Source organism: Desmodus rotundus, chromosome 3 (genome assembly GCF_022682495.2).
Source record: "Desmodus rotundus isolate HL8 chromosome 3, HLdesRot8A.1, whole genome shotgun sequence".
NCBI classification, from domain to species: domain Eukaryota; kingdom Metazoa; phylum Chordata; class Mammalia; order Chiroptera; family Phyllostomidae; genus Desmodus; species Desmodus rotundus.
In genome coordinates, this window is record NC_071389.1 from 174,077,721 (window position 1) to 174,091,120 (window position 13,400).

Here is a 13,400-nt window from a genome sequence, read left to right on the forward strand (position 1 = left end):
AAGAGATGGAAAAAGTATAAGTTCATTTTGAGAAAGAAAAGCTTTTTCTTTAATACTGGGGAAAAAAGTATTGGTGATGCTATAAATAACCTGGAAACTGAAGAGGAGGTTCCTGACCAGATGGAAAATTAGCATGGAATACTGGCTTCCTCTAACAAAATTATTTCTGCAGGTATCAGAAAAGAGAGATAGAGGCATAAATACCAGAAACCAACATTTAAACTAACAAAAAGCCTTGGGGACACTGAAGGCTGTCTTGGATTGGAGTGTGTGTCTGACAATTAATTTTGTGTCAACTTGACTGGGTCACAGGGAGCACAGTCATTTGGTCTAACATTATGCTCTATGAAGATATTTTTAAGTGAGTAGAACATTTAAATCCGTACGCTGAGTAAAGCAGATCCAATCAGTTGAAGATCTGAACGGAACGCTGAATGAGAATAGTAGGGTTGCCCCTCCCTTAGTAAGAGAAGTCATCTTACCTAACTGCCTCTGTACTCAGTCATTGGCTTTTTCTTGTCTTAGGCTTGAACTAAAATATCAGCACTTCCTGGTTTTCAAGGCTGCTATTCCTCAAACTAAAACTAGACCTTCTGTTCTCTTGGTTCTCAGGCCTTCAGACGAAGGCTGGAAATCCACTATTGGCTCTTCTGGGTCTCCAGCTTGCCAACTCACCCTGCAGACTTTGGGACAGGTCAACCTCCATAATCATGAGAGCTAATTCTTTTTTTAAAAGATTTTATTTATTTATTTTTAAAGAAGGGAAGGGAGGGAGAATGAGAGGAGAGAAACAACAATGTGTGGTTGCCTCTTGAGCACCACCTACTGGGGACCTGGCCAGCAACCAGGCGTGTGCCATGACTGGGAATCACACTGGGGACCCTTTGGTTCACAGGCCGACACTCAATCCACTGAGCCACACAAGCTAGGGCAGAGCAAATTCTTTATAATAAATCTTTATACATATAAATATATATAACATATACATTATTCATAACCAATCTAGATAGATTGATAAATACAGAGATACATAGAAATGCATGTAGATGGTAGATAGATGATAGACAATAGATAGGTGATAGAACAATATCTTCTTGGTTCTGTTTCTCCAGAGAACCTTGACTAACACTGTGTGTGCATGTGTGCATGTGTGAAAGGGAGAGATATTTGGGGGTGTATTTGTAGAATCAGAGATAACAGTATAAAGCAGGGAGCAACAAAAACAAAAGTGGAACTTTAGGATGTTGAATCACATTCAAGCTTTATTTTTGCCTCTCTGTTATCTGTCCTTGAGAGAATCATTGCTTGCCCCATACACAAGCATGAAACATAAAGCAATAGGAGAAAAACTGAACTACCCATAAGGATTTACTCATCTACTCCTACTGCTCAAGTTCTAAATGTGGATTTTAAACTGAGGCGTTGGTGTCCTCCCAGTGGTAAGGTAAAATGTCTTATCTGAGAAGTTGCCTGGTTGCATGACATTAAGTGACAATATAGGTACTCTGTGATGCCCGGGACACTTTTGCCCTGGAGTACATTCCCTCATCTCTCCTTAATTCACCAGGAAAGTGTGTATCCCCAATATACAGTTCCAGTCAGGGATTCCGATACCTCTAAGATATCATGAATCATAGGCATCGTAATTAGCCATTTAACAGAAATAATCATCATTAAATGCAGATAACAGAATACACAGAACACATCAAGTAGTTTATTGAATAGGATTAGTCAAATATCTAAAATAATAAAAAATTCCTCAAATAGATTAAGGAAGAGATTTTGTACATGCTATAGGAATAATAAACAGAAAGGAAATTTTAGTTTCAAAAATATAGTGGTTGAAATAAATAATGCAAAAAAGTAAGGTAAGCAACAAGAGTTGAAAGATAGGATTGAAGAAATGTCCCAGAGTCAATAGTAAAGGATGAAGTGAGAGGCAATATTAAAAAGAAAATAAGCTAAGGGACATGGATGAGAAAATAAAAGTGCCTTTAACAATACAAAAAGAAAGAGAAAATTATAAGAACAAATCATCAACTAAAAAAACAAGTTTCAAATTTTCAATTACAACATGACAGTGATTGTTTTGAAATATTGAGGTAAAACAACTTTGAAGTAGCCAAAGTAGAATTTAAATGTGAGTGTACAATGAAGATACGCAGGGAGCAGTAAATGTTTCCCTCCCACTGGGTCACTGGTCATGGAAACCTCCCTCTCCCTCGCCATCTATCTATTCACAGCAGTTCTGGAAGGCTCTCCGTGGAACCCTTATGACATGGCTACGCTTTTGTAAGTTCATTGTTTGAAATTGTTGTGGTCTGCTAAGGCTTATAAGATTTATTTTTAAAATTATTTATGTTTTCTTCTGTTTCTCTCTTTCAGTTAGCTATCAGGCTTGTTATTTTTAGAGAACTTCATTCTAAAAGACCAACCTTCTAATTTGGTTTTCTTGGTTTCCTTTGGCAAATGAAATCAAATCCTAGAGATTATTAGAAAAGCGTATAAATTAAGAGTCAATGTGATCTCAGTTAGGACTAAGTTTTCTTACCTTTTCTTCTATGTCTCTCAAAAATCTTTGGATTTTACATGATTTGCTATTGTTAAGCTCATCCTTCGATGTTTTTTTTTTCTTCAAGCTCTTGGACATTTCCTCACTTTATTATGTATCAGTTATTTTTTTTGCCTTTTGATGCAGTTTAGAACCTAATTTTTTAAATCTGTGTTAATTTTTCCCCCAGAAAAATATAAATACACACAACACTTTTTCTAAAATTTCAGGGAGTTCCTAACTTGAACTCTTAGGAGTTCGTGGACTTTGATACATAGACTCCTATGTTACAAAAATATATGAACTCTTAGTTTAAGGAATATCCAGAGCATTTCCACAGCTCCAGTATGAGATAAAAACCTCTTAATTCTTTAGTTTAAAATCTTCAGTATTTGGGATCAAGGATACTTGTGTTGAAAAAACCTAGAATCCCCTATTTGTCAAGGAGAAAGCAGTTAGATTTTAGAGGTGATTTTCACTTCTTGTAAGAAATTCCAACCTCTGAATTTGATCCTCTGTCTTCAACACAGCTTTAGAGAAGAACTGAGCAGTCTTCGGGTGCTATTTTCAAGAACAATTTCCTTTCAACTTAGGAGTTGTAGCATCATGAAAACTCCTTACATTTGTGTTTTACAACATTTTTATCAGCAAATAATATAGCATTTATTACTCGGGTAAAGTAGATGGTAAGTTGCTCAGAGTCATGCAGTATGTAGTGGAAGAACCATACCAACGCCTTCTAATTCTCTACTATTCTTTCAGTTATACTAAAGGGCTGCCTGTATTCATTCATTCACGTCCTCACTCATGCAAAAAATATTTATTGAGACCTTAGTCTATTTATGACTTTTTGACAGTATTCCATTCAATCACATGACATTACATGCATTCATTGGATGCTAAATTTCTTAAATGCATAAATCTTGGTCTTGTCATAGTTATAAAGTAAACAAAACAGTTTTATTCATTCATTGAATACAGAATTATTGAATTCCTATAACATGCCAAACATTAGGCTGATTACAATAAGGTGCCAAACATTAGGCTGATTACAGGTAATATTGCAGTGAAGCAGATAATGTAGAGTCTGACAACGAATACTTTAAACAATTAATTTTGCATAGTATGATATTAAGGAGAAATTTATGTAACTGTAACAGTTTTGGAAGCTCAGCATATTCTTGGGGCTCAGAAAAGACTTCCAAGTGAGAAGACAAACATACAGTGAGATGTAGATTTTCTTGGTAAATATAGGGATAGAGTCAGAGGGTGACAGATAAAATAATCTGTCTCTGACCTGACAAAGTTTGTATCAATACAATGGAATAATTAGCAGCCATTTAAATAATTATTAAGTTTATTTAATATAAGAGGGTAAAAACAATTAAAATGATATAGAGAAAAGAATTGTCTTATTCCAACTTAGAAGAACCAAAAAAGAAGTTGTCATTTTAATTTTGCCAGAAAGAATCTCTCACATGGAAAAATGGAATGAATGAGTGCTTCAATCAAAGTGAACAGGTTTCGCAAAGCCATGGAGGCAAGGACACATATAGTGCATATTGGGGGGAAAAAACTACTATAGCAAAAGGGTAAAGTCAGCAGCATCTATAGTAAGTAAGATATAAAGAGTATAAAGCAGACAACTATAATTGAACAACAATAAAATAATTTTTAAAAAGAGTATAAAGCAAAGATATCATTATAAAATGTTGATAGCAGAAAGAAAGCTATATTAAATACAGTTTAATGCTTAACTGATAATTGATTTCCAATCATAACAATGAACTGTCATGCTACAAAATTTGAATTTTATCATAATGACAATGAGACATCAAAATTCTTTTATCAAAAAAATAAAGTGATCTGACCTTCCTGGGGGAAGACAAATCTGCCGATAGCACGGAAGGTTACTGGTCAAGAGAAGATTACTGGATGGAAGGTGTCCATGAGGAGGAGTTTACTGTAATAATCAAGGCAAGAGATATGACACCAGAACATACCAGTGGCGGTAAAAATGGAATGAATTGGGCATAAGCAAAGGAATGGAGGTGGTATGTCAGAAATAAAATGGATATGAATTAATTCATTAGGTTGAGAGAAAAGGATGTAAAAATATGCATATAATTTAACATCTAAGTGAATAGAAAATAGAGAATCAAGAATGAATTGGGCAAAAATGAAGAGTTTGAGTATATGCAGAAGGGATCCCAGTGAGCAATTAGACATAAGGACCTGCAGCACTGGAAAGTTCTGAAGGAATGCAACATGTTCTTAAACAACTACCTTTTTGCTAGACCTTCGTCTAGTTTTCTCAGGTAACTAGAAGTATCTATATTAGTTTGGTGTCCTATAGTTTGAGAATCAATGATGATTTTAGATCAAGGGTATATTTTACATAATAATCAACAGTTCTGATACAGAGTAAAAATTATGATAAATAAAACCAGATGTTAAGTCTTGTATAAGTAAAAAATTATAAATCACACAATTTAAAATTAAAAAATGAAGAAAAACAAATCTAGTTTTTAAATATATTGTAGCCCTTCTTAGTACTTTTACCTGTGAGATCTTGTGGCTATCTTCTTACCCTTAGCTGAATCTAACTGCTTTATTATCCTTAAGTAGATAAAATATGAAAGAAATCAAAATAAACTAAACTAAAAGACCATAAACGGTGTAGAAAGAAGAATATCTATCTTAGTCTTGAATTCCTCCTACCTGAATCAAATGAGTTCATGGTTAGAGGAAGAGATGTTAGGTTCCCAGAAACACCAGTGAGAGATGGGTGAGTGAAACAGATTTTATTCCTTCCCATGGATTAACTCTATTATGTAGCTCTAAACACCTTAGTTTTGTTTCTTTTTTGTCATGTGTATAAGTGAAGAAAGGTAAAGAAGCAGCTTTACTTTGGGGAACTGTGACTCATGTCGACATTATCTGTATGAGTAGGGAAATATAACAGAGGAGACATCCTACTTTCTAAGTCTGAGGGATGGTGATAGTTCTAATGATTGTGGGGAAAATGACAAGGTGACAGTTTAAAAGGTGAGAAGTTCAATTTGTGCCAGATTTAACTTTAATGGGTGGCAGTATATGTATATGCTCATGTCACTCAGGCAGGAGCAGATGTAAAATAGGAACACAGCCGAGAAATTACACCTTGGAATAAAGATTAGGAAACCATCTTCATACATATAGTAGGAGGAAGAAAGTAGGGAAATAACAGAGCACAGACTTCAATCTTGGGCCTCTGAGGAAGAAAAAATGAACTAGAAAATCAAAATAGTAATTCACATGTCCAAGCATGAAAACATGTCTAGGACAGAAGACAGTTAGGTGTTATGAATGAGAGTTTATAGATTTCAGAGGTTTTAGATTACTACATTTTGCAAAGATGATTTCAAGCTTTGGTATAGTGGTACATGAAGGCCTTTATCCATTTACATATACTTTTGGATAGTAAATACTGTTTATTTCAAAAGTTCTATCACAAATTTCAGACTTCTAGTCAAGATGGTGGAATAGGTAAACACAGCTTGACTTCTTGCATAAACCACATCCAAAGTACAACTAAATTATAGAACAAAAATCCCTTAGAACCACCAGAAATCAAGTTGAATTGAAGTCTGACTGTGGAATTAAAGAAACCACATCCAGCCAGACTGGTAGGAGGGGTGGAGAGGTGGAACAGGCTGGTTCCACATCCACGTGTGGTGGATAAAAATTTGGGAGGTATATCTTGGGAGTGAGGACTCCCAGCCCCACACCTAGCTCCCCAACCCAGGGTTACATGCCAGAAAGATAAGTCCCCATAACTTCAGGCTGCAAAATCCAGTGGGGATTGAGTCAGTGGAAGAAACTTCTGAAGTCCCATGCAGTTCCTCTTAAAGAACCCACACACAGACCAGACTTACTCCCTCTGAGCTCCAGCACTATGGTAGCAGCTTGAAAGACACCATTGGAATACATGGAAGACCTGAAGTGTCTGACATCAAGGCAAGAGCTGGGGGACAGCTTTCTCCTAGACAGAAAGGCAGGCAGAAGACATTGTTTCTTTTCTGAGCCCTCCCCCAACAGAACCACAGAGCCAGCAGGTGGGTGCCATGTCTGAGACTCCTACAACCTGGCTAACACTGTTTGGCCCACCCTGACAATCCCCTGAGGCTCCGTTCTGCCCAACTTACAATGGTTAACAGTGACTTTTCCATATGAATGACTGGCCTTGGCTCATGCTTCACAACTTCCTACATCCTCTCAAACAAGCAATAGCTGGCCTCAGTAACCTAGCCCCCATAACTCTTGCTAAGTGCCTCTAGCCCATCACTAGCAGCAGCCAGCCTAGCTTCACACCTTGACTTCTCCTGGGAATCTCCAGCCCAACACAAGTAGCAGCCATTTCAGATGCGTTATAGCTCAGGCAGGGTGGACCCAGGTAAAACACAGATGAGGGCCAACCTTGGCCTGTACCACCCAGGAAACCATAGGGCCTGCACACCCAGTGAACAGCTACAGACCACATCAGAGTACTGCCATCATGCCCTTGCACAGCTGATCCTCCATGGAAGGTGGATATTGGTGGTCAGTGGATATAGCCAATCTTGAAGCTGACTGGCCTGGGTAAATCCCTCCTATTTACTACCAAGAACAACCAAAGCTCAACTACAAGATGAGGGTTTACTCAGCCACATGAAGGACACAGCTCATATACCCAGCTTGGATGATAGGGGAGGCTGTGCCACTGGACCCTACAGGACACGTACTACATTAAGCCATGTTTCCAAGACAGGAAATCATAGCAATTCTACCTAATACATAGAAACAAACACAAGGATACTGCCAGAATGAGAAAACAAGGAAACATGGCCCAAATGAAGGAACAGATCAAAACTCCAGAAAAAGAGCTAAGCAATCTATCAGATACAGAGTTCAAAACACTGACTAGAAGAATGTTCAAGGAACTTAGTGAGGACCTCAAGAGTATAAAAAAGATCCAGTCAGAAATGAAGGATTCATTTGTTGAAATAAAGAACAATTTACAGGAAAACAACAGTAGAGTGGATGAAGCTGAGAACCAAATCAATGATGTGGAACATAAGGAAGCAAAAAACAATCATGCAGAACAAGAAAAACAAGAATCCAAAAAATGAGGATGATGTAAGCAGCCTCTGGGGAACAGCTTCAAGCAACCCAACATTCGCATCATAGGGGTGCCAGACAGAGAAGAGAAAGAGCAAGAAATTGGAATTCTATTTGGAAACATAATGAAAGAAAACTCCCCTAATTTGGTGAAGGAAATAGACATGCAAGTCCAGGAAGCACAGAGAGTCTGAAACAAGATGGACACAAACACATCATAATTAAAATGTCAAGTGTTAAAGATAAAGAGAGAATCTTAAAAGCAGCAAGAAAAATCTATTTAGTTATCTACAAGTGAGTTCCCATAAGACTGTCAGGTGATTTCTCAAAAGAATCTTTGGAAGCTAAAAGGAATTGGCAAGAAATACTCAAAGTCATGAAAAGCAGAAACCTACAACCAAGATTGCTCTACCCAACAAAGGTATCATTTAGAATCGAAGGGCAGGAAAAGAGCTTCCTAGATAAGAAAAACCTACGAGAGTTAATCATCACCAAACCATTATTATATGAAATGTTAAAGAGACTTATTTAAGAAAAAGAAGATCAATACTATGAACAATAAAATGGCAATAAATACATAATTATCAACCATTGAATCTAAAAAACAAACTAGGCAAACAAGAACAACAGAGACTGACTCATGGATACAGAGAGTATTTTGATGGTTGCCAGATGGGAGAGGGAGTGTGGGGGAATGGGTGAAGAGGTGAGGGTATTAAGAAGTACAAATAGGTAGTTGCAGAATAGCCATGGGGATGTAAAATACAGCATAGGAAATGGAGTAGACAAAGCACTTATACACCTGACCCATGGACATGAACAATGGTGGTGGGATTGCCTGAGGGAGTAGGGATACTGGGTAAGTGGGAAAATAGATTTAAATAGATAAATAAGTTTCAAAAAATAGTTCTCTCAGGAAGCCTTAGGTCAAGGTGAAGTTGATTCTATGATTACTCAGTTTAATTTAATGACCGTGGTGTGTACATATAAAGAAACAATATATCCTTCCTTTACATGGAATATGCTTATTTTGATGATTGATTAAGATAAATACAGCATGTACTTAACAACTACATTTCTTCATTGTCTTTGCAGAAGACAAGGATGAATAAACTTTGATTTTTGCTCTCTTCTGGTCCACAGTTTAGTTACGGAAAGAAATATACATGACCATAACACTTAGCTAGATAGGTCATTTTAGTGAGTATAAATAGGAGAATTGTCCTCCACATATGTTATGGGAAAGAAAATGCATTAGATGAATTTCGGAGACTAACAATTGATGGGAATTTGGAGAACAAGACTAAAGCAATAAGAGCCACCAAGGGCACACAGGAGGCTAAGATGCAGAACCCCCACAGAGGAGTTATAACAAAAAAAGGTCTGGTGAAGCTGTGCCTGCTCTGGTGGAATGACCTTTTTGTCTGAGGAAGGAGGACATACTTGGCCTACCATGGACCAGGTGCCCTTGCATAGAGGAGTGAATTGGAGAAGACATCATTCCAGTAATAGAATTCAGAGAACCATTAGGAAGGAGCAATGGATGTAGGGCAGCCAAATAACAAGTTCCCAGGTAATTACAATTATAATAAATGTACACACAAAACACTATGATAGGGAAGAAAATGGATAAACTAAGTCTACAAATAGTAATCAATTACAACATGGATATTCTCTACATAGTCAATAGGCAGAAGGGACAACCAAAGTATCTGAGAACCATTTTTTGTTTCACATTAAAGGCAAAATGCCTACTCCCATACACTGAAAAACCCCCCAGATGATTACAGGTTTGTTCAATCCCATGTCTGAGCTGACATGAACACTGGAGGACACTGGTAAAGGTGGGGAACAAATTAATACTCCCTAAGTAACAACAAAATAAGCGAAGAAAATACATAAAACCATGGTTTTCAACACATTAAACATTGGGCAGTGGCAGACAGTGATCCCTGAGAGGATGAAAAACTGAGATGAGCTCTGTGATTGCTCCAGGTTAACCTCTAGAGAGTTACAGGTTGGAGCTGAAGAGGGAGAACTGTGGCAGAGCTCAACAGACTTTCTTAGTTGAGAAAACAGAGTGTGGGGGAAACAAGGCAACTAGAGTTCACAGGGCAGAGTGCTGTAGATCAGAGAGCAAGCTCGATAGATCTTCAGAGCTTCCCTTAGAACAGTCAGCTGAGTATGATCAGCATACGCTTGCAAGAAAAACAACCACCTGAGACCCAGAATAGAACCACCCAAAAAGATTGGAGGAAACAGTATCTAGAGGTTATACATAGGAATGAGGTCTTATTCCCTCCAACCAGCCTGGAAAACCTCATAATTCACGAGGCATCTAATAGGGTACTCAGAAAAGTTTTGTCCCAAATAGCCACTTAGTGTCAAATTTATTATCTTGACCAGTCTTGACCAAATGGACTCACATTCTAAGAATAAGTGTACCTTACTGACTATGTTAGAGCTTACAGAGTAGCTGACCCATCGGCAAATGGATTTGAGAAACTCAATGGTAGACTGTAATGGATCGTGAGGCACTCATTACCTCAACTGCTGGGAGTCTCAACTAACATTTGAAGGGGCTCGGCTGGGTCCTTCTCTGACAGCGTCCTTCAGCAGAAGAGAGCAGTCTCACCCAAGATCACCTGCCCTTCCCTTGGACAACCCAAATCCAATGACTGTTTGAGGAATAGGAATAAAGGTCCAGCTCTAAAGCCGTCCCACTTCCAGAGCTCTCTTTAGGATACAGGGAGGCTTCTTGTGATTGCATCGCAATTCAGCCCCTCCCTCTGCCATGGTCCTTGTTTCACTCCATTATAGCTGTTGACCCTCGATCCTGAGAGCACTCCTTAATAAACACCCACCTAGAAATGTCCAACTCAAGTTTTTTTTCCCCCCAGGAAATCCAACTTAAGACTGTTTCCTACCTAGGTTTAAAAACATTAAAATTTTGATATAGTACGGAAAAGTTCTTTGTAAAAGTAAATTTAGTGCCTTCCAAAGACAAAAGATGTAAATTTTTCTTAGATTAGGAATGTGCTCAAGGTGGAAGAATCAAGAGGCAATTGGCTTTCTCAATCAAAAAAGATGAATCTGCAATTAAGGTATTTCGCCCCATGGTAGTGAGCACATTGATGAGGTGGTCTGAGGTATCAAAATGCTCCTGAGTGTGAGTATTTAAGTAAATTAGTTTTTAAGTCACTCATGAAAGAGGTAAGAAAAATTATATGTTTTATGATTCTTAGAGCCAAACTTTTACCATTCATAAAGACAAACTTTAAAGAAAATAGAATCAAAATCAAAATAAATTGTTAGCGTATACATCTCCTTTCAAATCACCCTTAAGTCCTTGCATGAGAATTAAACTGCTTTCAGCATTAATATACTTCGGTTTTTCACCAAAATCCCTCTAGACAGACTTCATTAGCTGCCAATACATCTCCATCACTGACCCAAGTAGTCTGTTCTCTCTGATTAGACTGTTGGAGCTAATTTAAACTATGGCTTTTGTTATGTCTATAGTAGCCTAATCAGCTAGGAACATTCTCTGACACCCTGACATCCAATCCGTCTCCATGTCACTGAAGCAGAAAGATAAAGATTATGGCCATCAAAGTATATCTTCAGGCAGAGATATAACTCTCCAAACTGTGCTTAGTTAAAATTGTCATGTTTTAAAATCACTGCAAGGATATTCAGATTTTTTTGATAGAAATTTTAGGAAGCTCAAAAGTGTCTCACTTGTTTTATCTTGACTGGGTCATATTTCCCTAAGTAAAGGGTAAGCCCCTTGAAGGGATAGATCATATTTTTTTTAATATTCCCTATAGTATTTTACAGATAGAATGATTTCATACATATTTATGTAACAACGTAATTTACTGAGAAAGTTCCCTGTTGCTTTAAATTTTTTTCTGACAAAAGCTCACTAGAAAGTAATGAAGGCATTCATTCCTCTTCCATCAAGAAGGATAGACCAGAATTGTGTTTCTAAAGAGTCGTGTTCTGTCCTACCACTCCCACCCCCTGGTGAAGAAAGACTACTTTGTCTCCAGAGTCAGAGAACAGAACATGCCACATGAGCTTTGGCTATCCTGACAATAATATCAGAGATTTGCATGTTAAAAAGATGCAGGCTGAGGTATCTTAGAAGAGGCAAGGGCAGAGGATTTTGAAGAAGAAATTGTCCAAACTCAAAACGCATGGTTAGATCTGTAAGACTGGGAAAGAAGATCTTTACAGGGTTTCTGAGATTGGTGGTAACCTGACCCCAATCAAATGAGTGGTAGAACCTTGGAAAGAAATGGCTGCAATTTTGAAAGTGCTGGAATACCTTGGGAAAGGGGCCCTATTTGGGGACTAGAGCCACCATCTGTGATTAGGCCTCCTAAGCCTTGACACCAACAATTGTTCTCCTTCGATTTAGAGCTCTAAACTCTAAACATCTATGCTCCAAAGGGTGAGAATGAGATCTCCAAATTAATCAGTGGACCTTTTACCAATCTTTGAAATGGATCAAACTTAGTTCACAATATAGAGATGTGTGTCTTTCCTCAGAGTACAGGAAAGCAATCTATATTTATCAAATTTGTTTTAAAATAACAATAGAAAAACTAACACTTGTGGAACACTCACTTTAGACAAGATGTCATGTTAAGTTCTTTACATGTATTATTCCCCAAGTTTAGAGATTATTAAGGTTTTTCCCAGTGAGAAAAACAAGACACAAGAAGGTTAAAGAAGACAATAGAGAGACAGACAGAGAGACAGAGAGAGAGAGTGAGAGAGAGAGGAGCAAAGGTGGTATTTAAACACAGGCTGTCTGCCTCTAGAGCCCAAGATTTCATTGTCCTACTTCTCAATGGATGCAGAATGTCTCAGAAGATTCTCTATGAGTGTTGCTGTTTGCTCCTTGGTCCAGCACAAGTAGGTTGTGAAATGAGTTTGGTTCCTGGTACCACTTGTTGAAAAGTGATTTTTGATCACAGAATAATGAAGACTACAAGTTAAGCCCTCCTGCTGATATATTTGTTAATTCAACAAACATTTAAAATGTCAGCCTTTCCCTATTTCCACCTTCCTACTTCAACTTCAGATGCTTTCTTTTTCTCTCATTTAAATCTCCTTCTAGCCCTGGCTGGTGTGGCTCAGTTGGTGGTGTGTCCTGTGAACAGAAAGTTTGCCGGTTCGATTCCCTGTCAAGGCACGTGCTTGGGTTGCAGGTTCAGTCCCTGGTTGTGTGCAGGAGGCAACCAATCGATGTTTCTTGCATTCATTGATGTTTCTTTCACTCTCATTCTCCCTCCCTTCCCCTCTCTCCATATATGAAATGAAATGAATATTAAAAAAGTCCTGCTCCAGTCCCTGGAGGTGGCGTGGTGTGGTGCAAAGAACATGAACTTTGAAATTAGACCTGCCTGGTTCTGTTTCTGACTTCACCACTTGTAAACTGTATGTCCTTGGGCATAGTGCTTCAAATATTCAAATTTAGCGTTTAGTAAAAAGAAGACAATAATCTGCACCACATAATGTTGCTTCGATGAGTCAGCGACGTGACGCACAAGGGGTCAGGGCGCACGAGTGATACTCAGCAGCTGTGAGTTCCCTTTGCCCTGCTTGGACTGCTTGACTTTCGTGATGAAGAAACACAGGTGCGATTAGCCACCAGGACTTAAGTGTCTCCCTCCAGTAAGGAGCAAGGCAGAACTGT